Source organism: Coregonus clupeaformis, unplaced genomic scaffold (assembly GCF_020615455.1).
Source record: "Coregonus clupeaformis isolate EN_2021a unplaced genomic scaffold, ASM2061545v1 scaf0305, whole genome shotgun sequence".
In the NCBI taxonomy this organism is placed as follows: domain Eukaryota; kingdom Metazoa; phylum Chordata; class Actinopteri; order Salmoniformes; family Salmonidae; genus Coregonus; species Coregonus clupeaformis.
The window spans coordinates 240,965-261,963 of record NW_025533760.1 but is presented as its reverse complement, the minus strand read 5'-3'; the positions used below and the strand labels follow the sequence as shown (position 1 = coordinate 261,963).

Below are 20,999 nucleotides of genomic sequence, written 5' to 3'. Positions count from 1 at the left end.
ATTAAAAATCCTACAATGTGATTTTCTGGAGAAAAAAAATCTCAATTTGTCTATCATAGTTGACGTGTACCTATGATGAAAATTACAGGCCTCTCTCATCTTTTTAAGTGGGAGAACTTGCACAATTGGTGGCTGACTAAATACTTTTTTTTCCCCACTGTATGTATTCCCAGTCATGTGAAATCCATAGATTAGGGCCTAATGAATTTATTTCAATTGACTGATTTCCTTATATGAACTGTAACTGAAATTGTTGCATGTTGCGTTTATATTTTTGTTCAGTGTAGTTATAAATATACTTAATAACCATTAGTAAATATCCTATTCATTATATGTATGCTTTCTAAATGATCTCATGAACCAATAACTCTTTACAACTGGTTTGTAATTGAAATAAGTCATTTATAACTGGTTTATAAATCATTTATAAAGTATGAAAATACAATTAACAGACACCTTAGTCATTATTTTTATTAATGATGACAAAATATTTTAGTGTTTATGAAAATACTATTTATGAATATCTTACTAATATTTAAACATTTAGGAATTAACTATTTATTAATCCATTATAAATGCTTTATTACTAGGTGTTATTATAAAATGTTACCAAATATGGCAATTTTTTCAATTTCCTTAAAAACTTTATGTTTTGAAGATAAGATGTTTTCATCTGACAGCGACGCTATGCAAAAACAGAGCAGATGAACAGTTAGCATTTTCTACAGTTCATTTGGAAAGTATTCAGAACCCTTCACTTTTTCCACATTTTGTTACGTTACAGCCTTAAATAAAAAAATATCCTCATCAATCTACACACAATACCCCATAATGACAAAGTCGAAAACAGGTTTTAAAACCTTTGCTGTGAGACTCGAAATTGAGCTCAGGTGCGTCCTGTTTCCATTGATCATCCTTGAGATGTTTCTACAACTTGATTGGAGTCCACCTGTGGTAAAGTCAATTGATTGGACATGATTTGGAAAGGCACACACCTGTCTATATAAGGTCCCACAGTGGAAAGTCCATGTCAGAGCAAAAATCAAGCCATGAGGTCGAAGGAATTGTCCGTAGAGCTCCGAAACAGGATTGTGTCAAGGCACAGATCTGGAGAAGGGTACCAAAACATTTCTGCAGCATTGAAGGTCCCCAAGAACAGAGTGGCCTCCATCATTCTTAAATGGAAGAAGTTTGGAACCACCAAGACCTAGAGCTGGCCGCCCAGCCAAACTGAGCAATCGGGGAGAAGGGGCCTTGGTCAGGAGGTGACCAAGAAGCCGATGGTCACTCTGACAGAGCTCCAGAGTTCCTCTGTGGAGATGGGAGAACCTTCCAGAAGGACAACCATCTCTGCAGCACTCACCAATCAAACCTTATGGTAGAGTGGCAAGACGGAAGTCACTCCTCAGTAAAAGGCACATGACAGCCCACTTGAGTTTGCCAAAAAGGCACCTAAAGGACTCTCAGACCATGAGAAACAAGATTCTCTGGTCTGATGAAACTAAGGTTGAACTATTTGGCCTGAATGCCAATTGTCACGTCTGAGGAAACCAGGCACCCGCTCATCACCTGGCCAATACCATCCCTGCGGTGAAGCATGGTGGTGGCAGCATCATGCTGTGGGAATGTTTTTCAGCGGCAGGGACTGGGAGACTAGTCAGGATCGAGGGAAAGATGAACGGAGCAAAGTACAGCGAGATCCTTGATGAAAACCTGCTCCAGAGCGCTCAGGACCTCAGACTGGGGTGAAAGTTCACCTTCCAACAGGACAACAACCCTAAGCTCACAGCCAAGACAACACAGGAGGGACTTCAGGACAAGTCTCTGAATGTCCTTGAGTGACATCACCAGGTGGTAAATTAGTTAATAGACCAATAAGAAAGAGAGTTCCAAACCTCTCTGCCAATAACAGCTAGTTTTCAGTTTCCCCCTCCCTACCCAGACCACTCCCAAACAGAGAAATTGCTCTTTGCTAAGAAGCTGTATTTGTAAAAATTGTTTAGCATTTTAATTTAAAACAATCACAGTAAGGTACTTAACTGTTACCCAGAAAGGATTTGATATTCAGATAGAAACGGCTGCATTGGACCTTTAAATTATTTCTGCCACAATTCTCCATTATTCAACACCTGTGCAATATTGACAACATAACTGAGTCATTCCACAAATAGAGTGCCTTTTATGTCCTTCAGACATTACGTGTGTACATTTGGATAAAACACTAAATTTAACAGTTGGATCACAGTACATCTATGCTCTAACTAAACTAAACCACATTTAAAAAAAATCCAATAGCAGTGTGTTTTCAGCAAAATGTGGAATTTGTTTTCTCAGAAAATCCCTATTTTGGCAACTTCTAGAAAGATTTTAAGCCACTTAACGCTAACCACAAGATTTTCTCCAACTTCTCACCATCATTGTAAAGCCCAAGTTATTTTGTTACTTTGGGAAAGTAATCTCTAAAGATGTTTTACTTATTTAATGTGATTATTAATTTACATTCGTCGCTCAGGTTTATGGTCAACCCTGTCACGTGAACTGAACTCTCTTTTTAATATGGTAAAACTATTCCTTTTTAAATATATTTTTTATCTCCAAAAGAAACATTGACCATCTAATAGTCAAATCATAGTGTAAAAGGAGGTGAGCTGGTTCTACTCTTTTTGACTAGTTTGTGGTGGACAACTGAGCGCGTCGAGCATAACACATCAACCCTGTTACCCATAGATGGATAGGCTAAAACTTTTTTAACAAGTTAAAATGTTTTGTTAAGCTTGCATTCAATTGCCCCTCCCTGTTGGACACAACACACTTCCATTCCCCTTGTCACAAGGTGAGTTAAAAAGGCAAAAAAAACAATAGGTTTCAAAAAATAAATATTGCGTTCTCAACCTAATAACTCAACTTCTCTTCGCTCTATCAACTTGAGACTTATTGAGTGTCTTGAGGGCACTAGTAGGAAGGTGTATGTCAAAAAAGTAGGTGTTGATACAGTGTATCTCCAAAAACATGGAAACAGCATGCAATTCAGTTGTGAACCTGAAACTGTTAGCATTTATGCTAATTATAAAAATATGTCTAAGGGCAAGTCCTGCCGCCTAGTTGCAGGTACAACCACAAAACGATACGTCAAAAGATAGAAGAAAAAATGTTAACTTTGTAAATATATATATATATATATTGCATCCTCAATCAAACCCTCACAACTTCACTTCTCCTTTCAAGGTTGCACATAAAGTGTTTTGAATTGTTACATGTACACGAGGGAGGACGTATAATGTTTCCATGCAACTGTCTCTTTCAGACTGCTCATAAGCCAGCACCCCATTTCATTGCTGCTTACAGCTATATTGATAATTGAATGATGATTTGAGTGCTTCAATTTGAGCCCACCAAAATGTATGCTGGTCCACCTATCAACTCTTTTTTTTGAGTTGATAGGTTTATTAAACATCTCTTCTCTGTTTCATATTTGAAATGACTTTCAAAACTGTATTTCATATTACTTTTGCAGAAGCCCCATAATGTTCAAGTCAGTAACACTTTATTTGGATAGTCCATCTGTAGATGCTCTACAGACAATCTCTAAGACTATCAGTAATATTTCAACTAACTATCTACTAACCCTAGCCCTAACCCTAACCTTAACCCTTATCCTAACCCTAGCCCTAACCCTTACCCTAATCTTTATTCTAACCCTAACCCTAACTGTTACCTTAACAAGCAGTTGCTTATCAACAGATAGTTTGTTGATAGTATGACCATCTGTAGAGCATCTACAGATGGACTATCCGAACTATCCAAACAAATTGTGACCGCCAAGTCTTTCAGCATACAGTAGGCCTAACTATCTCACATTAAAGGGTTAGTGCGATATTTTGGCAATCAAGCCATTTTTTCTACTTACCCAGAGTCAGATTAACTCATGGATACCACCACACATGATACGTATTACATGATATGTATGTCTCACAAATGCAATTTCGAGTTAATACAACTTTTTTATTTAACTTTATATGTGTACTGCTTTGCCTACTTGTGTTCACTTTCACTTGAATCAATAAATAAGTAATTAATTTACAAAGCCATAACTTGTAATTTCATTGAGCCTTTCTTCCCCAATTTCAGCATACATCTAATGTCAGTAGTTTTATTTTGTGTGCGTATGTTTTGATTAAACTGTAAGCCAACATGACATAGAACCAGCTGTGAATTTGTTGTTTACTGTGTACAAACCTGCAAAAGAGACCAACTACAGACCAGTTATAACAGTTATTCCTTCTGTTCCTAAACATTGACAATACAGATACCCACATATAGTAAAACCTTTCAGTATAGAACACTGTGCGCTATGAACATGATCATAACATACATTTGCTTTGAAAAAAATATGTTTAATAATGATGCTTTTACACATCCTCTAAAGGGGTGATACAGCATATCCTCAGAGCAAGGGAAATGATGCAGGGTCATAGGTCGTGTTGAGAAACTGTGTCGGCTTGAATGCAATCTGGCCTGCTTGAACACTAAAGGGTATTTTCTCTCTGTTATATTGTCTACGGTATGTTTATAATCATAGCAAAATTGAAAGAATAGGCCAATTTATGGATAATAATACAGTACAAATGAAAACAGTTTATTTCTCAAAACCTTTTTCACCTTATGCTGTAATAATTGCAATATTCCACATAGGGGCAGGCTGTACCTTACAGTAAGTATCCTTTCTGTCTGCATGGTCTGTGCTACTGACTTATATCGGTCTGCAATCAAAGAGATTCAAGCTTGCAGTTTTTAGTCTTGATCTTTGAGCAAAACGACATAACATTCCAGCATTCAAGCCATAGTGTTATAGTCTATTATTATTGGGAAAGTACATAGCTAGATAAAGGCCAATAGTTTAAGGACAGTGGTCTGAGCTATTCTATGGGCTACTTCATCCATTGCCACTTTAGTGTGTTATTATTGAATGTCATTCCTCTAGTCACTTGGAATGTGAATAATCACTTTGCAAAGAGGATATTTATGTTAGCAAGAAGCTGTTTACCTGAGAGTGATTCACAGTCCAATGTCCCATACTGTCCAGGCATAATAATAGACATAAAATGTTTGTCTATTAGGCTAACATGATCATTGGTCCAGACTAGAGTGCATTTTTGTGCCTTGGTTCTCCTTGTTTTTTTGTTGTTGCATTTTGGGGATATTTGGCCTAATTCATGTGCAGGAACACTCCATGGACTGATATAGGCCACTACATAAATACAAAAGCACATATATTTATCATTTTATGTATTTGTTTTCTTTTAACATTCTTCTGTCTTATGAGACATCGGTGCTCCTATTTGGAATCGGCTACAGTGCGCCTGTACAATTCGATGCTGTCTCTATAACTAACTGGGACAGATGTTGTTCATCATGCGCTGCGGAGTGGAACCGGGAACTGTTGTCGCGTGGCAAACATGTCTACAGTCTCCTGTCTCCACTGATAAGCAGCCTTGACATGACCATGGGTACGGATTCCACTACAACCCAGAGGTCTCGTTAACTAAACTAGATTCGTAATTAGAGTCCTCTTGCTGCTGTCTTCTCACTTGACTTCGAATTCATTTCTGGCATTGGGGGACGCTATTGATACGCACAATATTGCGCTCGCTATCAGGCGCGTGAGGACCGCACTTCACGCTTTGGTGTGAGATTTTGAGTTGCCAAATTGGTAACGCAATTTAGGACAATGACGGACTCCACAGCCCCATACCCGGTGAGCACCATCCCGGATCCAACTATTGTCGATCCGTCGACTGTGAACTGCCAGTGCGACCCGACAAATCAACAGCCACCCAAAAGAGCAAGTCAGGGGGAACCTAAATTCAAGATGGACCAGGAGATGAAGATTAGTGATAGCGTGGAGGGGGCAAGGTAGGCGGATAACTATGAGAAATCTAACAAAAATGTGTGTTATCTGTGCGCCTTCCTTGGATAATATTGCAAAGAAAATAAAGAATATAATATCTATTGTTTTTGAATTATTCAAGGAACGTTTTTATGAATGCTTTGTGCAGCAGAAAGTATTGCAGTCCACTAACACAATATAATAGTCTGTCGATAGTACAAAGTAAACCAACATTCTATGTACGTTTCGTATTGTTTTTCTTTTAGCAGAAGTATCTCAATAAACTAAACTGTCATAGCAATGCATTTGAGTTACTCTAAACGCTTATGGGCTACTCCCAGCACGTGTCAATAATTACCATTATACATTATAAGTAGTCTCTTTAAGCAGACTAGAAACAATTATGGATAAGACTTTACTTAAAGGGGGTATAGTAAGGCATCCATAACACATTTATGAAGTTTTACACTGACTGACAAACTGCTTGATAATAGCAGGGCACTATCTCCATCACTGATCCAACACATCTAAGCAACACATCTCTGAGATCATTGTCTCAATGACTGACCATTATAGTATAGCCTACATGCTGGCACTCTGATCAGCTGACTCTAAAATAAAATAATGTTCACACCCTCTAGCTCCTATATGCAATTAACCTAATTCAAAACACATTTTAAAGGACTATGTAGTCACTCAATTAATTGATCAATTCACCCTGAGATTGATTTGAATTAAACTAATAGGAATCCATAGAATAGAATAGAATAACTTTATTTTCCCCGGAGATAACTTTTTGATCAGTTTGCATATTGTTTAGTTTGTTTGAGGGTATCAACATGTTACAGAGTGAATTATTGTAAGGTATAAAATATAAAATAGTGAATCCAAACGTTTCCTTACGCACACCTTTCCAGTGATTTAACCTCTCTGCTCAACGTGAAGGTCAGATCAGGGATATATTTATGATTCTGTTGCAAAATGTTTCGTCTGTTGCAAAACATTTTGCAACAGAAACGGTTTACTCAAACGGAAAAAGTTTTGCAACGAAAAGAGCGTTTCTATTGGACAAATTCAGGTAGGTCCCCTCCCCATTTCATTCCATTTGTTCTGGTTGCTTCTGTTTGGTTCTTAAATGGTAAAATGGTTTCTGTTGTAGTGAATCCACCCCAGGCTCGTGAGGTTGCAGTCGGTAGGACTCAGCTAGTGACCAACTTAATGTAATGTCTTGAAGTGAATTCCTTTATGGCCCACAGTACCTCATCATTATCACTATTGTGAAACAGTAGTTTACTGTGTAACCATACACTATTATCACACCAGCTCCAGTCCTCACACCTTTGGGCTTTCAGTAGGCTTCAATACAAGGATGCTTCAAATTCGTGTATTGCTTCATTTTTCTTTGTTCCATAAACCAGGAAGCTTCATAGCATTCAAATAACCTTAAGTCTATTGTAGGCAATGGATAAAATATAATTATATGAGTGCTAAAAGCGTTCCAGAATACTGTGTTCCTTTTGACAGGCTTGCTGGAGAGCAGCATGAGGCTAAAGCCCCACGAAGCTCAAAGCTACCGCAAGAAAGCATTGTGGGTCTCCTGGGTTTCCATCTTTGTGACGCTGATCCTGGCAGTAGCAGCTTTCAGTGAGTATACGTTTCTTCGTTCTCTCGTTCTCTCTGAGGGATGAAGGGAATTAGCCTGGTCCCAGATCTGTTTCTGCTGCCTTTCCAACTCTGGTGAGTTGATAAGACATCACAAACAGATCTGGGACCAGGCTTTGAGGCAATGCCTTGCTGGTGATGATTTTTATATTCGACAATGTTCCCAATAGACTGTGATGAACCTGTCAATTTTGCAATCAATCAATCAATCAATCAATTTTATTTTATATAGCCCTTCTTACATCAGCTAATATCTCCAAGTGCTGTACAGAAACCCAGCCTAAAACCCCAAACAGCTAGTAATGCAGGTGTAGAAGCACGGTGGCTAGGAAAACTCCCTAGAAAGGCAAAACCTAGGAAGAAACCTAGAGAGGAACCAGGCTATGAGGGGTGGCCAGTCCTCTTCTGGCTGTGCCGGTGGAGATTATAACAGAACCATGCCAAGATGTTCAAAAAATGTTCATAAGTGACAAGCATGGTCAAATAATAATCAGGAATAAATCTCAGTTGGCTTTTCATAGCCGATCATTAGAGTTTAAAACAGCAGGTCTGGGACAGGTAGGGGTTCCATAACCGCAGGCAGAACAGTTTAAACTGGAATAGCAGCAAGGCCAGGCGGACTGGGGACAGCAAGGAGTCACCACGGCCGGTAGTCCCGACGATGGTCCTAGGGGCTCAGGTCTCTCAGTTGGCTTTTCATAGCCGATCATTTAGAGTTGAAAACAGCAACTCTTATGACTATAGATAGCACGCCACCTGTTGTATGGGTGTATCTACTCTAACACATAAAATACAGTACACATACCAAACTGCAAATATTTACTAAACATACACTACATGGCCAAAAGTATGTGGACACCCCTTCAAATTAGTGGATTCAGCTATTTCAGACACACCCGTTGCTGACATGTGTATAAAACTGAGCACACAGCCATGCAATCTCCATAGACAAACATTGGCAGTAGAATGGCCTTACTGAAGAGCTCAGAGACTTTCAACGTGGCACAGTAATAGGATGCCACCTTTCCAACAAGTCAGTTCGTCAAATTTCTGCCCTGCTAGAGCTGCCGCGGTCAACTGTAGGTGCTGTTATTGTGACGTGGAAACGCTCTAGGAGCAACAACAGTTCAGCCGCAAAGTGGTAGGCCAAACAAGCTCACAGAACGGAACCGCTGAGTGCTGAAGCGTGTAGCGCGTGAAAATCGTCTGTCCTTGGTTGCAACACTCACTACCGAGTTCCAAACTGCCTCTGGAAGCAACATCAGCACAATAACTGTTCGCCGGGAGCTTCATGAAATGGGTTTCCATGGCCGAGCAGCCGCACACAAGCCTAAGATCACCATGGGCAATGCCAAGCGTCGGCTGGAGTGGTGTAACGCTCGCTGCCGTTGGACTATGGAGCAGTGGAGAGGTTTTTTCTGGAGTGATGAATCACTCTTCACCTTCTGGCAGTCCAAAGGATGAATCTGGGTTTGGCAGATTCAAGGAGAACGCTACCTGCCCGTATGCATAATGCCAACTGTAAAGTTTGGTGGAGGAGGAATAATGGTCTGGGGCTGTTTTTCATGGTTCGGGTTAGGTCCCTTAGTTCCAGGGAAGGGAAATCGTAAGGCTACAGCATACAATGACATTCTAGACAATTCTGTGCTTCCAACTTTGTGGCAACAGTTTGGGGAAGGCCCTTTCCTGTTTCAGCATGACAATGCGCCCGTGCACAAAGCGAGGTCCATACAGAAATGGTTTGCTGAGATCGGTGTGGAAGAACTTGACTGGCCTGCACAGAGCCCTGACCTGAACCCCATCGAACACCTTTGGGATGAATTGGAACGCAGACTGCAGCCAGGCCTAATGGCTCAACATCGGTGCCCGACCTCACTAATGCTCTTGTGGCTGAATGGAAGCAAGTCCCCGCAGTAATGTTCCAACATCTAGTGGAAAGCCTTCCCAGAAGAGTGGAGGCTGTTATAGCAGCAAAGGGGGGACCAACTCCATATTAATGCCTATGATTTTGGAATGAGATGTTCGACGAGCAGGTGTCCACATACTTTTGTAGTGTATCTTACAATGTTTTGACTCCTGAAATGTGCATAATGCTATTCAAATGGTTTATGATGGTCTAATATCAGTAAACAAAGCTTGGTAGCCATTTGGCTAAAGTAGAAACAGATCTGACTGCCGAAGCTACAGTAAATTGACAGGAATAGAATATACACTTTATTGTCCACACACACAGTTCAGTGCCTAGAGTCAGTCCTCCGGTTGCCAGTTCAGTTAGGCACAGAGTGGACACTTTTCTTTCATGCCTGGCCATGGGATTCGAACCAACAACCATACGGCTACTGGTCTGCCTCTCTAACCTCTATGCCACCTGCCTACCCCGGAGGCTTTAATTGTGCTGGTGGTCATGGAGAGTTATTTCTAGACTGTTACTAGTTTGTGTTTCTATTGGTCTTTCCTCCTCAATGTAACACTACATCATCTGTGAGCTGGACACATTGACAATAAAGCAAACAAACAAAGCATGTTCGAATAGTTCTTGAAAAGCTCAGATTTCTCAGTATTATATTAGAGTATAGTAACTTCTATAGCTCTCACAAGCTCTTTTTTGTGTGTGTGTTTGGAGGAAGTTACTTTACTTTTAAGACCACTCTCATTCCCTCTCTCTCTCTCTCTCTCTCTCTCTCTCTCTCTCTCTCTCTCTCTCTCTCTCTCCCGGTTAAAAAAACTCTCTCTTTCTCTCGCTCTTTCTCTCGCTCTCTCTCACTCTCGCTCTCTTTCTCCCTGCTTAGTAAACAATGCTTAGTACATGATGTTCTGTTCATAGCATGACCCAAGAACCTGCAATAAATGACATAAGTCCAAATAGTGGCTTTACAATCCAGCATTGTAAATATACTGTACATAGGTTGCGTCCCAAATGGCACCCTATTCCTTATGTAGTGCAGTACTTTTGACCAGGGCCCATATACGGAACAGGGTGCCATTTGGGATGCAGAGATACATTAACCACATATACACAGTACACACCTCTTCACAGTTCTGAATACAATGAAATCAAATATTGATTGACAATATTGCATTATCACATCAGTGGTGTAGGCTAAGTATACAACGTTATTTGATGGAATGGGATTATATGGCTCTGCTACCCTTTATGGAATGTTAAGTGTCCCGAGTGGCGCAGTGGTCTAAGGCGCTGCATCGCAGTGCTAGCTGTGCCACTAGAGATCCTGGTTCGAATCCAGGCTCTGTCGCAGCCGGCCGCGACCGGGAGACCCATGGGGCGCGCGCAATGGTTCGGCGTCGTCCAGGGTATTGGAGGGAATGGCCGGCAGGGATGTAGCTCAGTTGGTAGAGCATGGCGTTTGCAACGCCAGGGTTGTGGGGTTTGATTCCCACAGGGGGTAGGAAAAAATAAAATAAAAATAATGTATGCATTCACTAACTGTAAGTCGCTCTGGATAAGAGCGTCTGCTAAATGACTGTAATGTAAAATGGTGTGTACTGTGTCACCTTCTTCAGTGTGTATGTTCTGAGTAAGAAAAGTGACTGATTGGCTATTATGGGTATCTATAGCACCTGGAGTCTTTCTCTATAGATGTCTACCTGAACGATGGCAACTCGGGTATGCAAACAGGAAAACAATAGCATTAAGCAAACACTGTTGCAACCAGCTCCGGTTTTGGTGGGAATTCTCAGTGAGGCATGCAGTTGCACAAATACACTTGGCTTGGGTCACATAGATTCCTTGCTGCCCAGATCAATAGGCCAATATGTGTGTGTGTGTTTGTTGTACAAGGTGAGCAACGTGGACAGCACACCTACAGTAGTTTACTTGTGTGTGTTATTTAATTGTCCTCTGCTTTCTGAGTCTTCATGTGATTTCAAAGATACTCAACTACAATTAAATCACACTACGGAAATTGTATTTTCTAAGCTGCTTGTCATCTGTGACAGGTTTTTAGGGGGAAAGGGGGAGGGAGGTAGGGAGGAAGACGTGTGCATGTGAAAACGTACACCAGCCAGGCTGGGATGTAGGAATTACGAACAAATATTCCACAGATACTTCACAGCTTCCTCAGGATCCAATTAACAAGCACTCAGTGGCACGTCGTCGGCTCTCATTTGCATTTCATTTGAGGCCAGTCGATGCATGGAGGCCCTTTTCTCTTTCTCTCTCTCTCTCTCTCTCTCTCTCTCTCTCTCTCTCTCTCTCTCTCTCCTCCCTAATGTGTGTGTGTGTGTCAACTTTCTCAACTCTGACTGATTGACTGATGACTGACTTTGTGGTCGTTATGTAGCTCTAAGTAGTAAACAATTTGAATCTGCCATTATACAATATGAATGTCACTTTGGCATGTCAAGCCTTGTGATGATCCCTAAGCCTTATTGGCCCTTGTCAAAAGTAGTGCACTATATATTGAATAGGGTACCGTTTGGGACGCAGCCTAGATATCATCCCAAATGTACGTTGCTTATGAAAACTCACCATATCATCCCACTTTATTTACCTTGTTGGTTTCATTCAGGTGTCAGTTTTTGTTTACTTTAGTTTTTCACTAGCAGCTCCCCTGTTCCAGGAGGAGCTACTGTTTCTCTCTTCCTTCCTGCCCCCTCATTCTTTGGATGTCATTGCATAATCAGGTTCCACAATTGCCATGTTTGTGTGTGTGCACTTTTTGAAAATGTGTTGTGCTTGTTGGATTACACTAAATAATACAGTACCTTTCGAATTTCAATAGCTTTTCCTTGGTTTGCTTTACAAATACCCTTTTCCTTTGACTGCTTTTTGGCTAGCCTGAATGTCAATTTCACAACACACATCACATTACCCAACACAGGGTTTAGTGAAATACCAGCCAAATGTCACCATGCTGTCTGTTCCCAGTGTTTTGAGTGGAGTGCCCTACCACTCTAGGTGGTGGCTGAGGGACGGATGCCAGGGCACACAGCCCTGAGGCAGACCCTGAATACAGATCACATCGCTCTGTGTACCCTGGAGAGAGACAGAGAAAGACACACACACAAATATGCACAGATGCACGCACATGCAGTTATGTACGCATGCATACACGCACACCCACACCCACACCCACACCCACAACCACACACACATACATACACACGTAATTAAGATGCTACATAGAACTTCAAGGCCGCATGCACAGTAAAAACAAACCAAAAAGGACAAATCTAAACAAGAGGGAGAGAGAGCGAGAGAGGGAGAGAGTGGCATCACAGATTAAGTCATTCAGAACTGTGCGCCTCAAGCCCCCCAAAGAGTCTGCAGTCTAAAAATAAGAGCGGCAGGAGGTGCATGTGGAGAAAAAGAGAGAGAGAGGGAGGGGAGCTCTCCCTTCTCTGTTCCCACATGAACAGCAGGAGCAGGCAGAGGGAGGGAGGGAGGCTCAGAGTAGTGGGTGTGGAGGCATGGAGTTGACTGAGTGATGATTGTCTTCTGCCATGTCCACTTCACCTACCTGCCCTTGGATGGATAGGCTGGGTATTTGCTTCTTTTCACCTACTTTTACCATTTGATTAAGCCTGACTGGAGTGCCCAATGAGTTGTGATTTTACTTTTGGGAGGTGGAGGTAGTGTGGTTTGTTGGGCTTTGTCACATGACATCAAACGCAGTATGTCCTCATACCTGGGCAGGTCAATTCCTGAGGTGGGGGGTGTTGGTGGTGGTGTGCAGAAACTCCAGATTTGAAGCACACACACACACACACACACACACACACACACACACACACACACATACTGAATTATTAAACAATGTATAATGTACTGTATTTCTGTAAATCACAATACAATTTCACATAGTTCACCAGCGCTTGTTTTGTCAGCAATTTTAAAATCATGCTGACCAAGCAAGCATTAAACCACACCAGTAAACAAATATACAAATTAAATCGTAATATTATAGAAACTATGGAATATTACGGGAAAACGCTGTGCGGATAGATTACCTTCTGATAGTAAATAGTGTAATCTGGGAGTGGAATTTGTCTCATGTTGGTAAACAAATGGCGGAATATTGTGGAATATGGCAGAATATTATGGGAAAAACACATTTGCAGTTATATTACCCTCTGATAGTAAAGAGTGTAATGTCGGTAAACTCAATTTCAACTGATTAACCCTGCTGTCAATTGCTCCACCACTGATAGAGATGCAGCTGGCACAATGACACTGCTGTACGGACCATAGGTTAAGCCTAATGCTATTGGTGGTAAACACACTGGCATTGGCCCCAACACAACAGTGGCGTGTATTCATTGATGCTAAGGGAAGCCAGGTTTCCCCCAAATATTTACCATTAAAAAAATAGATATATACACTACCAGTCAAAAGTTTGGACACAATTTTTTACATTGTAGAATAATAGTGAAGACATCAAAACTATGAAATAACACATATGGAATCACGTAGTAACCAGAAAAGTGTTAAACAAATCAAATAGACACCCTTTGCCTTGATAACAGCTTTGCACACTCTTGGCATTCTCTCAACCAGCTTCACCTGGAATGATTTTCCAACAGTCTTGAAGGAGTTCCCACATATGCTGAGCACTTGTTGGCTGCTATTCCTTCACTCTGCGGTCCGACTCATCCCAAACCATCTCAATTTGGTTGAGGTTGGGGGATTGTGGAGGCCAGGTCATGTGATGCAGCACTCCATCACTCTCCTTCTTGGTAAAATAGGCCTTACACAGCCTGGAGATGTGTTGGGTCATTGTCCTGTTGAAAAACAAATGATAGTCCCACTAAGCCCAAACCAGATGGGATTGGCGATCGCTGCAGAATGCTGTGGTAGTCATGCTGGTTAAGTGTGTCACCAGCAAAGCACCCCCACACCATAACACCTCCTCCTCCATGCTTTACGGTGGGAAATACACATGCGGAGATCATCCGGTCACCCACACCGTCTCACAAAGACATGGCGGTTGGAAACCGAAATCTCTAATTTGGACTCCAGACCAAAGGACACATTTCCACCGGCTCCAAAGTCCATTGCTGGTGTTTTTTGGCCCAAGTAAGATTGGTGTCCTTTAGTAGTGTTTTCTTTGCAGCAATTTGATCATGAAGGCCTGATTCACACAGTCTACTCTGAACAGTTGATGTTGAGATGTGTCTGTTACTTGAACTCTGTGAAGCATTTATTTGGGCTGCAATTTCTGAGGCTGGTAACTCTAATGAACTTATCATCTGCAGCAGAGGTAACTCTGGGTCTTCCATTCCTGTGGCGGTCTTCATGAGAGCCAGTTTCATCATAGCGCTTGATGGTTTTTGCAACTGCACTTGAAGAAACTTTCAAAGTTCTTTAAATGTTCCGTATTGACTGACCATCATGTCTTAAAGTAATGATGACTGTCTTTTCTCTTCGCTTATTTGAGCTGTTCTTGTCATAATATGGACTTGGTCTTTTTACCAAAAAGGGCTATATTCTGTGAATGGTCCTGGCGCAAACAAAAAAGTGTCAAGGGGAAGCCAGTTTGGATTTGGCTTCACACCAATCACATCACAATAAAAACCAAACATAATTGACAGAAAAAAACTGGGAATTGTTGCATCTCGTTGTGTTGTTGTCCACCAGTGGCTAGCTAGCCAGCTAGCTAAAATTGACAATTTCCTAAATTAGCCATGGATGGGATTTGGACTTGTGGTTTTACTTAATTCTCTGTACTGGCCTATGATTATAATGACGATTCTGAGCCAACCATATATTCATACATTGTGACCCTGGCCTGAGAGGATGGAAGTTCAATATGCAGCTAGATACAGTATAGTAGGCTAATGTTAACTAGCTGGCTCATCGTTGCCCATGAAAGGAAAACATAAAAGTGTGTAGCCTACTGAGTCAGACCATTTCGGCAACATGAAAAAGAGGAGGATGGCATTGGCGTTTCTCTACAAGTGAGTCAATATGTTTTTCTAATTGCACACACACACACACGCACACACGCACACACGCACACACACACACACACACGCACACACGCACACACACACACACACACACACACACACACACACACACACACACACACACACACACACACACACACACACACACACACACACACACACACACACACACACACACACACACACACACACACACACACACACACACACACACACACACACACACACACACACACCCAGTACCATGGACAGCCACATCATATTTAGCTTATGTTGATTGGACTAAATTGTTTTTGTTATCTTTTAATTGTCACTGTATTAGACTAAGCATAGGTGATTTGATGATGTTGAAGTTGAAATGGTGGTGGGAATAGTGGAGGCAGCTCCTGTTTTCTTTGCGACTTGCGGTAACTCTCCGTGTTCTAAATCAATCGATTGTTTAGTAGTCCGAAAATGTAGGAAACATTAACTTGCTAGACCATGCTGTAGGTCATGTAACTGTTTGTTACATGCAATATGCTTTGTGGACAGATGTTGCTCTCCGGTTTTGTGATGAAACCAAGTTGTGGTTGAATTTATTCTGCCACTCTGTCTTCTTATTGTCTCTGCCTTAGGCCTATATATCACAGTGGCAAGGCATATGACCTAACAGGTTATAGAGCAAACAACGCAATGATCACAACACATAGGTGGTAATATAGCTTTTTTCATGCTTGGCTTCCCCAGTGATTATACCCACACACTGCTACTACAACAATAGTCTGGCTGGGTAGCTTGTCTGTTCAGCGTATTTTCTGACACTGCCTACTGTCCCATATAGGATCTTTGAACCTTTCAAAACCTAGGTAGAGCTAGCATATTTGGTTTTAAAACTCTCTCCACTCCTGATGTATTTCTTGTGACTGTGAGATGGCATTCTCTTGGAAATTGTATGATTTGATATCATAAACCAATGTCACATGGGTATATCATAACACTTGTATATAACTTTTTGTCAGATCTGTGATCCCTGTCCAAGAATATGCTACCCCCCCCAAAAATAAAAAATAAAAGAAAAGAAAATATAGAATATGCTACAAAGGATTTTATCATTGTAATTGTCAGTGTCAATGCAGACAGAGGATCTGACTGAGACAATTGACACAGAAATGAAGTAATCTGGAGTGGCTGTGAGGAACCAATGACATCTGTCTCTATGATGTGGAAAGGGACTGACTTAGGTCTCCGGAGAGACAGAGAGTGGACACATCTCCCATCTGCCCTGATGTCTCTGTCACTCTGGGCGAGTACTGACTGGAGTAGATAGAGGCAGAGGGAGGCAGAGAGAGAGATTGAGGGAGAGAGAAAGACAGAGAGATGTACAGGTATGTGATTAGACAGAGAGAGATTAGTGTTGTTGTCACTAGTTGTGCGCTATAGCTTGGAAAGTAAAGAAATGTGACTCTGGGTGACATTATAAGGCTGTTTGTTTCCAACAATAGGACTGTTTCCTCAAGAAATGGAGTGCTTATAATATATTGTTTGGCCATTGTAAACGAGATGAATTGGTAAACTAACTCCTCAACCTCAAATACCGCTGCCTGAGCCATTGAATTGCTAGCTTTTCGGTGGTGCAGCTGGTTAAGGTTTGTCAATAGGAAGTTACGTGTGTTTGTGAGACAAGGGGTGTTTCTCAATATGCTCCGAGCGCGCAAATTGAACCACGGAACGGTCGGAGTACGAGTCAAAATCAAAGTATGTGAAACGGAACACGGAGGGCAATTCTCAGATGTGTACTTCGTTTGTACATATTTCGAGCATGCGTCGACGCAAGCTTCAACTGAAATATTCCCAGTATTGTTGACGTAATAAGACGCAACCACATAAAAAAACTACGTAAAATGTCCTAAGTCAATGGCTTGGTTTTGAGCTGAAGTGAGAGAAAATGAACTCCAACTTCGGAATGAAAAGTTGCCCACTCACATCTCATATAATGCCTGACTACAATATTTTATATTGATATGTTAACCATAATGTGTTCATTTTGGCCTGTTTAACTGCATAGAATATCCACTATAGTGTAGCGAGACTGACGAAAAATGTGTAGCTAGCTACCCACAAAGAATTTGTAGTAACACTGGCCATTTACCTTTCATAACAACATTTGTTTTAGGTTGTTTCTTACATGTAAAACTAGGTTGCATTTTCTTTATGTAGTTATCTTGTTTCGTCTGTATTGGTCAAAGGTAATGCAATAGCACGGGAGTGCGCAGTGCTTCTCAAATGTACATTTTTATGCATTCTCCACACTCTGGTCTTCACAAGAACGTACTCAAGAGAACGTCCTCGGAGTACAACTCGACGCATGAGAGTTTGGAGCGCGATAGTATGCATATTGAGAAACACCCAGAGGCCCTCCTCGTAAACCCTTTCTCTGAGACACTTGATCTGGCTTGACAAGATGAGGAGAATTGATCACTCCTGCCTTCATTGTAAATGACTGGTCACTAACCAGATCTGTCCTGTCACATGGAGACCCAGGTTGTGTCTGAAATGGCACCCTATTCCCTATATAGTGCTTGTTCAAAAGAAGTGCACTATATAGGGGACCATTTGGGGTGTAGTCCTTCTGTTCTCGGTGTGGCTGGTGTTCTGTCAGGGTGATGTGCCAGCCTCTGTCACCGTGATGACGAGTGAAGGGTGGGAGGTCTGACATGTGACATATGGACTGGGATGACCCAGAAAGATCTGTCTGTCACCCACCGTGTGTCACTGTTGTTTAGAAACATAAATGGATGGGGGCTTTACACCCCAGGAGGACTGCAGAAAGAGAAAACCTGGGTCTTGTTCATTACGGCACTCGCTGAAATCGTTTAAATGAAAAACGAAATGATAGTTTCTTATTGGACATGTCGAGGTAGTCCCTTCCTGTTTCAGTCAATTTTCTTCTGTTTGGTGCCTAATGAACACAAACTAGAATAATAAAAGCCTTATCATTATTGGTTTCTTAAATAAAATAGTACTGTAGTGGAAAGGCCAAATCAAAGTACACTCAGGGCGCTTTCACACCAAATTGGTTTGGAGCAGTTTTTCCGAAAACTGCAGAGTTTACCCCCTTAGTTCAGTTTCTTTGGACTGGTGTGAACACACTATCCGTACGCGGGAGCACACCAAACAACGCACCGCGGTTCGCTCAAAAAGTGTGGTCTCGGTCCAATTCCATTCATACCATGGTGCAGTTCGCTGCAGGTGAGAATGCAGTCTGGACCAAACACAGGAAAAGAACAAGAGGCTTGCAGTATTATTGGTTCTTTGACTGCGAGCATTTGATGAAATGCATGCATTATCATAAGTTGAAACATTTTGTGAGTAGCGCGCATTTATGAGCGCATCCTGTGCAGATTAGGGAAGACCGGGGCTACAAGGGATATAGGCTACGCATATATTCACTGCACGTCGCAGTTACACACCAACTCGGTGGCCTTGTGGTTAGAGTGTCTACCCTGAGATCAAATCAAATCAAATTTTATTGGTGGCGTACGATATTTTGTTATCGCAGGTGTAGCGAAGTGCTTGTGTTTCTAGCTCCAACAGTGCAATATACCTAACAATACAAACAATACTCACAAATCCCAAACATTTAAATTAAGAAATATCAGAACGAGCAATGTCAGAGTCCTGAATATAAATATATATACAGTACCAGTCAAAAGTTTGGACACACCTACTCATCCAGGGTTTTTTCTTTATTTTTTACTATTTTCTACATTGTAGAATAATAGTGAAGACATAAAAACTATGAAATAACACATATGGAATCATGTAGTAACCAAAAAGTGTTAAACAAATCAAAGTATATTTTATACTTGAGATTCTTCAAATAGCCACCCTTTGCCTTGATGACAGCTTTGCACACGCTTGGCATTCTCTCAACCAGCTTCATGAGAATGCATTTCAATTAACAGGTGTGCCTTAAAGTTAATTTGTGGAATTTCTTTCCTTCTTAATGCGTTTGAGCCAATCAGTTGTGTTGTGACAAGGTAGGGGGAGTATACAGAAGATAGCCCTATTTGGTAAAATACCAAGTCCATATTATGGCAAGTACAGCTCAAATAAGCAAAGAGAAACGACAGTCCATCATTACTTTAAGACATGAAGGTCAGTCAATATGGAATATGTCAAGAAAACCATCAAGCGCTATGATGAAACTGGCTCTCAAGTGAGGACCACCAGAGTTACCTCTGCTGCAGAGGATAAGTTCATTAAAGTTACCAGCCTCAGAAATTGCAGCCCAAATAAATGCTTCACAGAGTTCAAGTAACAGACACATCCCAACATCAACTGTTCAGAAGGGACTGTGTGAATCAGGCCTTCATGGTCGAATTGCTGCAAATAAACCACTATTAAAGGACACCAATAATAATAAGAGACCTGCTTGGGCCAAGAAACACGAGCAATGGACATTAGACCAGTGGAAATTTGTCCTTTGGTCCAAATGTGAGATTTTTGGTTCCAACGGCCTTGTCTTTGTGAGACGTGGTGTGGGTGAATGGATGATCTCTGCATGTGTATTTCCCACCGTAAAGCATGGAGGAGGAGGTGTTATGGTGTGGGGGTGCTTTGCTGGTGACACTGTCTGTGATTTATTTAGAATTCAAGGCATACTTAACCAGCATGGCTACCACAGCATTCTATAACGATATGCCATTCCATCTGGTTTGGGCTTAGTGGGACTATCATTTGTTTTTCAACAGGACAATGACCCAACACACCTCCAGGCTCTGTAAGGGCTATTTTACCAAGGAGCGTGATGGAGTGCTGCATCACATGACCTAGCCTTCACAATCCCCTGACCTCAACCCAATTGAGATGGTTTGGGATGAGTCGGACCGCAGAGTGAAAGAAAAGCAGCCAACAAGTGCTCAGCATATGTGGGAACACCTTCAAGACTGTTGGAAAAGCATTCCAGGTGAAGCTGGTTGAGAGAATGCCAAGAGTGTGCAAAGCTGTCATCAAGGCAAAGGGTGGCTATTTGAAGAATCTCAAATATAAAATATATTTTGATTTGTTGAACACTTTTTTGGTTACTACATGATTCCATATGTGTTATTTCATAGTTGTGATGTCTTTACTATTATTCTACAATGTAGAAAATAGTAAAAATAAAGAAAAACCTGGAATGAGTAGGTGGGCCCTGGTCAAAAGTAGTGCATTAAATAGGGAATAGGATGCCATTTGGAAAGCAAAGCCAGTAGTCATTAGCCTGGACCGCATTAGTATGGACATTGTCTAGTCTTCAGTGCTGGGTAATCCCTCTGGGTTAGGGGTTGGATGTGCTTTGAATTCCATTATTTCTCATGACCTGTATATGGTAATCACTCTGGAGTTCAACTTGGGGTAAAGGTGGGGGTAATGTAATGTAGCCTCAGGAAAAATCTGCGTTACAAACAGCTGTGTGTCCACATTGGTGGGGTACTCAGTCCTGCTCACTACTCGCCAATTAGAAGCAGCAGCCCCGTTGTTTTCAAGGGCAAACTAAGGA

The 20,999-nt window shown here is 41.4% G+C and overlaps 1 pseudogene; it reads left to right on the top strand.

The window, feature by feature from the left end:
- Positions 1 to 7,415: 7,415 nt before the first annotated feature.
- The window catches only part of LOC123484415, a 44,311-nt pseudogene continuing 30,727 nt past the window's right edge, over positions 7,416 to 20,999 (top strand).